Genomic DNA, 6,629 nt, shown 5'->3' with positions numbered 1-6,629 from the left:
CTCATTTCTCCCCCTCTTTTTTTTTTTTTTTTTTTTTTTTTTTTTAACAAAACTCTTCTTTTTCTCAAAGCATGCTTGAAATTGGAGTATCATCCACTGAATATATACTTGGCACTGATGATAGCAAACTGTGTTCTGGCCTTTTTAGTATATAGTCTTATTAGATCTATAGGGTAGATCATTTGTTCAACGGATATTATGTTTCTAGGCATTGTACCAAGAGCTGGAATACAATTTCAAAAACAAAGACAATTACTTCTCAAGGAATTTACATTCTAATGGGAGAAAACATCCAACCCTCTACAATTCTTGTATTCAGGGATATACTGTGCACTTTGTAATGAAGAAACTCTTTTATTCCCCTAAGGTTTTTACCATTGAATCCTCTATAATTAGTTAGGAAGTTTCTTATAGAGTGGCATAATGGAACACAATAGCCAACCAACATCATAACCCTGACTGGCCATTTTCATTAAAAAAACAAAATAGTTTTTGACATTTTAAAGATTTTTATTTCCACTTTTTCCTCCCTCTTTCCCGAATTACAATCAGTCTAATCTATATTATACCTGTACAATCATATTAAGCATATTTCCACATCAGTCATGTTGTGAAAGAAGAATCAGAAGAAAAGGTAAAAATGAGAAAAAAGTAATAATTCAATTTGCATTCAAACTTCATAGCTCTTTCTCTGAAATCAGTACAGGACTACTATTCTCCAATATCTCTATTTACTATGCCAGTATCTGAGAATGTAGAACAAGGCAATAAAGTACATTCCCAGGGGATGTGGGAAAACTGGGACAATAGTACATTGTTGGTGAAGTTACAAACTGATCCAACCATTCTGTAGACCAATTTGAAACTACCCAAAGAACTCAAACTGCATACCCTTTGATCCTTCAATGTGTCGATTATATCCTAAAGAGATCATAAAAAAGGAAAAGAATGTAAATATGTAAAAGTGTTTATAGTGGCAAGGAACTGGAAACTGAGTGAATACACATCAATTGGGAAATGGCTGAATAAGTTATGGTATCTGAATATAATAGGATATTGTTCTATAAGAAATAATGATTTCCGAAAGACCTGAAGAGACCTACATGAACTGATGCTAAATAAAGTGAGTAGGACCAAGAGAATATTGTACACAGCAATGTGAAAGATTATGTGATGATCAGCTGTGGTGGACTTGGTTCTTTCAACAATGAGGTTATTCAAGACGATTCTAATAGACTTGTAATGGAGAGAACCCTATATCTAGAGAGAGAACTCTGGGGACTAAATGTGGATCACAACAGTATTTTCACCTTTTTTGTTTGTTTGCTTTTTTTTTTTCCCTCTCATTTTTTTCCTTTTTGATGAGATTTTTCTTGTGCAGCATGATAAATGTGGAAATATGTATAGAAGAATTGCACATGTTTAACCTATATTGGATTGCTTCCTGTCTAGAAAGGAAGTACTGGAAAAGGAGGGAGAAAAATATGGAACACAAAGGTTTGCAAAGGTGAATGTTGAAAACTATCTTTGCATGTGTTTTGAAAAAATAAAAAGCTATTATAAAATATATATATATACACACACACACACACACAAACATTCCATGGATCTTAAGTTAGACCATTCTTGCTGGGGTGCATTGAATTTGCTGGTTAAGAAAGAAAAGGGAAGCTGTGTGTCTATTCTCCAAGTATGGAACTTCCCTCTGAGCTCTTCTCCAAAAAAACCACAACCTCACCAAATTCACGTGCAATACAAAAAACCATTTCACAGCCTTGTACTAAGTAGAAAGAGAGATACTCTTCCATAAGGTTCTGCTCTGATGTCTCATTGCTATGTAGTTCTTTATGTGTGTTTGGTAGGTTTTCTCATTTAGGAAAGGCTTTGAAAACAGTTTCTGGCATCAGATAATAACTCTTTTCCAAGGTCTAGCTAATTACAGGGAATCTATTTTCCTCAAGATAATTATCCCGAGTACAATTAAATGTAAAACTGGAAGCTGCTGGCCATGGTTAAAACAGAGTAAGTTTTTGTTACTAACGAGAGAGTCATTTTGGAATAATCTGTATGAGATCATAAACTTTATTTGGTTGAGTAGAAAAAAAGAAAGGAAGCAAGGATTTATTAGGCACCTAGTATAAGCCAAGTATTACTAAGGGCTTTACAAATATTTACTCATTTTACCCTTAACACCTTTGGAGGTGAGTTAGCTAGATGTTTAACTTGCCTAGAGAGCAAGTAAAAAGAAGCTTTATTTTTCAGGACCATCTTAGCCACCTCCAGAGTAAAAATCAAAATAATAATAAACTTGACAGTTCAACAACCTGTTAATGCTACAAAAAGGGAAAACAAACATGGACCTGGGCTATAACCTTTTCTACTGAAGCTAAATTGATATAAAGCAGTCTCCAATAACAAGAAAATCCACAAGAGTCTTGTCAGATGTTCCTCCTTGCCAAGAGGAGGAACATGGCTACCAAGGACATCACCAATTTAGAATATGGACTTGATTTGCAAAACCTTACACAGATGACTGGTAAAAGGTTATAAAGAGTATTATCTCATTTAAGACAACAAAAACCAAGAAATGACAGAGAAATTTGTTTGAAGAAAGCTTGTTATCTTCCAACCAGGAGCTCTTAAAACACCTTTGTTTGCCTTTCTTAGAAGAACCTTTTGTTTTCTGGTTTTATTGATGATAGGGATATCAAGACTGATTTCTCCAGCAATGTTTCCTTTTCTATCAATATGTATTCTTTGCTTCATGGTTTGTTAAGAGAGAATAATTTTAACGAGCAAAAGTCATAAAAATTAAAAATCTCTATACAAAAATAATGTAATTTGACCAAAAACAATAAGAAGCGAAGTTCCTTTTAAAATAACTATTAAATTGCAAAAAATATCAAGCCATCTTATAATCAAGCAAAGAGTATTTATTGGAAGGAAAAGAGGAGGAAAACACTTTATGAAGGGAACACTGGAGTGGTCTCTCAGCCTTGTTTTTCGCTAATCAAATCTATCCTCCACTCCGCTTTCAAATTCATCTGCCTAATGTTTAGGACAGACCAAGTCACATGTTCACACTTACACCCCCATACCCACACACTTAGATTCCAATTATCTCCTTATTGTCCCCAGAATCAAATGTAAAATCCTGTTTGGTTCTTATAATCCTTGTTAACCTATCCCTAACCAACCTTTCCAGTTTTTCTATACTTTACTCTCCTTTCTAATTAGATTCTTTCTAATTTAGGGGTCATAGGCCATTTCTCACCAACACAACTCCATCTCCTAACTCAAGCCCTTTTCATTGATTGTTCCCCATGCCTGTAACTCTCTCCATCCTCATTTTCCTTTCCTGGCTTTCTTGGCATCCTTCATGAAGAATCAGATATAACTAAAAGAACAGCAATTATGATCTCAGACAAAGCAAAAGCAAAACTAAACCTGATGAAAAGAGAGAATCGGGGAAACTATATTTTGCTAAAAGATACCATAGACAATGAAATAATATAAATCTTTACAGTAAGTTTTTTTGATAATGATCTCATTTTTCAAACAAATATTAAACATGAAATGGAGGCAAAATTAGAAAAAGCCATTCTTCAGTTGGTAAATGGTCAAAGAATATATATAAACAGACAGTTCTCAGAAGAAGAAATTAAATATCTAATTTTCATTATAAAAATATTTTTAATTTTTTAAATAAAAAAATATAAAAATAATTTTGAAAAAATACTCTATATCACTATTGATTAGAGAAATGTAAAATAGAACAACTCTTGAGGTACAATTTCACACCTATCAGAAATGAAGAATACTGGAGGGAAGGAGGGAAAAATAAGTAGGTTAATGAATTGTTGGTAGAATTGTGAACTGATCATATTGTTGAGGGATGAGACATCCTAACAGCATTTGGGGGATCCCAGGCTGGTGTTGCAGGTTTTGTGAAAGACTTTGCAGTCCCAGTCTCCAAGTTAAGGTTAGCAAAAAAAAGGGGTTTATTTTGACATTGAGGGTTCTCAGCAAGCTAGGATCCTGATTAGAAAAGTAGCAGGGAATTGAGAGAGGAATTTTATTCAGTTTTCTGTAGCTCGGGCCTAGGGAGCTATCTTTGGATGAATTAAGAGTGGAGGGTGGTGGTCTCCAGGTAAATTAAGGGTGGTGATTATTTTAGGAGTTTCCCAAGGCTAGAAGATAGAACGTTATCGCCAGGTGAATAAGGGTGGGGAGTGATAGTGATGGGCCAGAGCCAGAAGATTCAGGGTTTTCTGACCCAGGTCCCCCATAAAGATTGAGAGACCAAAGAGTCCTACTACATCATCCTCCCTTAAGCAGTTACTCCCAAATTCATTTGGGGCAAAGAGATGGAAATCTCATCTTCTGGAGCTGCTTCAAGCTAACAAGGGCCAGAGAGCTATCCCTATCCCCAATGGTGGTTCAGGCCAGGAGGGGAAGTGCAAGATCTGAAGATGGCAGCAGCAACATTTAGGGAATGTGGCATATCCAAGTTAATTATTCCATGATCTTCAGACTGAACGAGTAGTTGGAATTTTATATCTTGGAGCCTGGAGGAAACAAATCTAGTGAGCAGGTTAAAATTGGGATGGCATCCAAGGTGGAGATGGTGACATTTTGGGAATGGGGCCTTTGGGAATATGTATCAGGTCTCCCCTGTGGGCTGCCTTGAGGATGCTGATGGCCCACCCAACAATCCTGAATGCCCCAACTGCCCATGAGGCTCCCTAAGCCTGAAAGACTAAGGAATTAACACCCTACTGGCACCCTGCTGTCTGCCACAGAATGACACCAACAAAGCTGGAGAGAAAATGCTAGGAGCAAAGTTCTCATCCTTGGAATGAAAAATAGTAAGAAAGAAGATTAGAGTGAGAGAAAGAAGGAACTAGACAATTTCACCCTTCTTTCTCTAGAGTGTTTTCAGGGGTCCTGTGGAAGAGGAGTTTCAGGTCCTCTATGGGTTCACAGGAATATTCTGAAATGTCTGAAGGAGAAGTAACAAGCAGTATTTTTAATCCTAGAAACATGAGTTCATCTGAGGAACCCTTCCAGTTTGACTGATGTTGAAGTAGTCAGAATGACCTTATATGGTTCTTTCCACTTTATACCCAGAGGGTCAGCACCTTGAGGCTTCCAGGTTTTCAAATATACCATGTCCCTTGGATTTACAGGGGAGGCAGTCTGAGTATGAGCCTCTGTAGGTTTAGGGAGATGCTCATTTGTGTATTCAGAAAGGGCTTTCTGAGCTGCACCACGCTGTGTGGCAAACTGGGTGACCAGATGCTGTTCTGGGTCTACAAGAATGTCAGAGGTTAGGAAGGGCCTCCCATACAGAAGTTCAAAGGGGCTAAGCTTAATGTTTTCTAAGATCTCTAAGAAGCCCTAATGGGAGATTCTTCACCCAATTCTCTTGAGTCTCTAAGCACAGTTTAGTAAGGACTCACTTGAGGGTGTAATTCATTTTCTCCACTCCATCCATTTTCTCCACCTTCTCAGAAGCCTGAGGATGACAGGCAGAGTGGAGGTGAAAGGTGATTTTCAATTTTGAATTAGCTATGAAGTGAAGGCCTGGGCCATTGTCACTCTGCAAGGAGCCAGGCAGGCCAGAATGAGGTATGATCTCTTAGCAAGCACTTTGATACCTGCTGAGCTTTCTCAGACCTGCAGGGAAAAGCTTCTACCCAGTTAGTAAAGGTATCAGCAAAGACCAAAAGCAACTTGAAACTTCTGCAAAGGGGCATATGTGTAAAGTCTATTTGCCCATCTGCCCCTGGATATGTGACCCTTCTCTTAATAGGCTTCAGGAGAGGGGGAGGTTTAACTGCACCTTCAGGAATTACTTGGGCACAAACTGGGCAGGCCTGGCAGACCTGCCTAATTGTTCCTCTCAGTTTATGATCAGTAAAAATACATTTCATAAGGGATTGAAGAGCATTTCTTCCCAAGTGGGTAGCTTGGTGAAGACCAAAAATAAGTTTCCACTGACTTGCCTCTGGGATTTAAAGTTGGCCTGAGGGTGTTTGAAACCAGCCAGAAGGAGAAAGGGTGTATCCCTTTTCTTTTGCAAGGGCTTGTTCCTATGAGCTATATGAAGGGGTGTAAGAATCAGGGAGCTGGGGGATTAAAGGTGCCATAATCAGGGATGAATCAGCATCAGCTCGAGCAGTTGAATCTGCAAACCTATTTCCCTTGGTCTGAAGTGAGTGTCCTTTACAAAATATGACTGAAATCTCTCTGGGTTTGTACAGCTTGCAATCGCTGTAAAATTTCTCCTGCATACTTAATAGGAGAATTCTTTGCTGTAAAAAGTCTCCTTTCTTTCCATATAGCCCTATAAACATGCAAAATATGAAAAGCATATTTGGAGTCCATATAAATGTTCACTTTCATTCCCTTCCCTAATTCCAAAGCTCTGGTTAGGGCAATGAATTCAACTTTCTGGGCAGAAGTTCCAGGAGGCAATGGCTTAGCTTCCAGGGTGTCATTGAGGATCACCGCAGAATAACCTGCCTTTCTTTCCCCATTACCAAGAAAACTACACCCATCTATAAGCATTTACTGTCTAGGTTGTCAAGAGGAATGTCCCTCAAATCAGGTCAATTGGAGTAGAC

The sequence above is a fragment of the Sarcophilus harrisii genome, chromosome 6, assembly GCF_902635505.1.
Source record: "Sarcophilus harrisii chromosome 6, mSarHar1.11, whole genome shotgun sequence".
Taxonomy (NCBI): Eukaryota; Metazoa; Chordata; class Mammalia; order Dasyuromorphia; family Dasyuridae; genus Sarcophilus; species Sarcophilus harrisii.
The sequence above is the reverse complement of the archived record's forward strand: the minus strand, read 5'-3'. Positions refer to the sequence as shown.